General features: G+C 36.2%; 1 long non-coding RNA gene across 1 annotated transcript; it reads left to right on the top strand.

Annotated features, from left to right (window-relative positions):
- Positions 1-1,403: 1,403 nt before the first annotated feature.
- LOC147504840 (uncharacterized) lies at positions 1,404-2,088 on the top strand. The gene is made up of 3 exons (XR_015220468.1): positions 1,404-1,480; positions 1,561-1,633; positions 1,794-2,088. It is a non-coding gene; the product is annotated as an uncharacterized LOC147504840 (long non-coding RNA).
- The last annotated feature ends 289 nt before the right edge of the window (positions 2,089-2,377 follow it).

Below are 2,377 nucleotides of genomic sequence, written 5' to 3'. Positions count from 1 at the left end.
AGTAGTATCATTGGCGTAGAAGTGCTACATTATGCCAATTCTACAACCCACTAATTCGGGCCATTGCCGTTGGACCCAATCCAATGGATCGAGAGTTTTCAGAAAATCAAGCTAGATCAATCAGGTGAGACATTTTATGTACCTTACTTGATCATAGCTTTTTACACTCTTTTCTATTAGCATTCCTGTAGTTTGCATCGTTCAAATGTTTTGTAATTGCCGAATGGGACATTCCATTTCTCATTTGCTATTGTCGCCATAAATTTCCTTCCTTTATTCTTGCAGTTATTCGTGGTGCAAAAGATAGAAAAGAGTATGCAATCTTAGTACAGAGACATAGAGCTTTATTCTTCTGCCTTCTACTGTCACAGTTCAGCTGAAAGGTTTGATCCCCGACAATTTCTTGGGAGAGTGTTCCTAGTATGAAGACAAGCAGGGGAGGCCATTCCGTGGCTGCTTTTAATGAAAAGATGTAAGTTCCTTAATTAGATAAATATGTTAAGTATTGGTTTGCATGTCCTCTTTGTTATAGTTATATTATGACCTTGGTTTGCAGTTGTGCACAATGGCGTAATTTCAGCTGTCGGACAATTGTAATTCAGCATAGTGTATCTTTGGGCAGATTGTATTGATTAAAGTCCAAATATCGATGAACATGGCTATGATTATATTGCTTGTTATGTTTACAAGTATTTAAACGCATACATTTACAATATTTTCATAGGCTTTGGCTGCCTAGGGACCATATAATATATACGAGAATCGACGATTATATGATGAACAATTTGCACTGCAGATATGCCTTTGGGGGTTTTGACGGAACTAGAAATGTTTGAGGTCGAGGTATTGGATCCTCGCTTTGGCTCTTGGACGATGGTGATTCGATGCATCAACCAAGGGTATCTCTTTGGAAGCGGTTGTGATCGGTGAATCAATTTATGTAATTGGAGGGGTATAGTTAGGTTCAAACTTTATTGACACTGTAAGTTAGAGCCATCAATTTCTTTTTTAAAACCTGTCTATCTGCCAAGCATCATCACAACCAAATCAATTTCTTGTCAGATGTTCTAGTGATGTTGGCTTACTTGTCTCAACCAGATCAAAGGTACTGTTGTACCATTTATTTCAGTCTTTCATAACTATTAAAGTCTAAGGAGCATGCTTTTCATGTTTTTATGGTGCTTAGAGTTTGCTGCTCTGTTGTTCATCTTTTATCCTTTAGTACGAACACAAAATGCACCTTCAAATGCTTTTAGAATTAAATAATTTACCACCCAAAGCGTATACCAATTAGAAAATAGTGTTACTCAAAGCATGGAGATGTTTACTAGCACATGATATTTTTCTTGATTGGCATTGCCCAAAGTAAATTCTTGTGATTATTGTTTTTTAATTGCAGGGTTCTCAATTTTAAAATGGAGCAGGAGGTGTACACAAAGGAGGAGATTGACTGGAGCTACATTGAATATCTATGAATCTAGTGTGACACTTGATTTCAGTTTAACTTAAGGAGTTTTCTTTCTTATGTGCAAATAAATTAAATTTACTGTGTTTCTCTAGGGAATGCAACTGAAGTCGCTGGTGACAATGCAATCTTGTCCATAATGCCACAACCAATGGCTGAGATTCAGAGGTAATCTCTGGGATTTACATAAACAGTTAGAAGATAGACTTCTTTATTTGAGATGCATAAGGTTTTCTCCCGTAAGCACTAGTTAGTTAGTAGTCAACATCCAAAGTTTGGTTAAATCTATGATCTCCTATATTGTTTTGTGACTCTTGTTTCTATGTAGGGTACTTATAATTTTCTGAGATGGTCTTATTGTATTATGGGGACTTGAAGAAAGTAAGGGAATTCTTCTTATGGGTGGAAACATGCTGTCATAATCGAATGAAACAAAGAAAGTTACTTCTTCATGTTGGGCATGCCCCTTTGGAAGTAAAGTCGTTGCTGGATATAGTAATGGAGAAGTATACCTTTGAAGTGTGCCACCACTTTCAAATCCAGGTGCAATAATATCAGCACATAGGGAACTAACTTCGCCACAAAATGTCCCTCTGTGTAAACTTTGCTATTTTACTTGGTTGGCAGGGCGGGGTGTTTAGAACATCTATGTTGTTCTTCATTACTTTTCGTTGTGGATGAATAGAAAGAATTTAATTGTTAGATCAAGTTATTGATGAATGGAAGAATTTAATTGATATATTGTAAACTGAAAAGGGTGCAGGTGGCCCCACATATAAAAGGGCCAGAAAAACCATTTTTTTTAATAAATGAGAAATAATTAGTAACGGATAGGAAATCGTTAGGAATGTAAATAATAAGTAACGGATAAGTAACCGTTAGTAATGGAAAATTAGTAACGGTTAGTAAATG

This window comes from Coptis chinensis, chromosome 4 (genome assembly GCF_015680905.1).
Source record: "Coptis chinensis isolate HL-2020 chromosome 4, ASM1568090v1, whole genome shotgun sequence".
In the NCBI taxonomy this organism is placed as follows: domain Eukaryota; kingdom Viridiplantae; phylum Streptophyta; class Magnoliopsida; order Ranunculales; family Ranunculaceae; genus Coptis; species Coptis chinensis.
The sequence above is the reverse complement of the archived record's forward strand: the minus strand, read 5'-3'. Positions and strand labels throughout refer to the sequence as shown.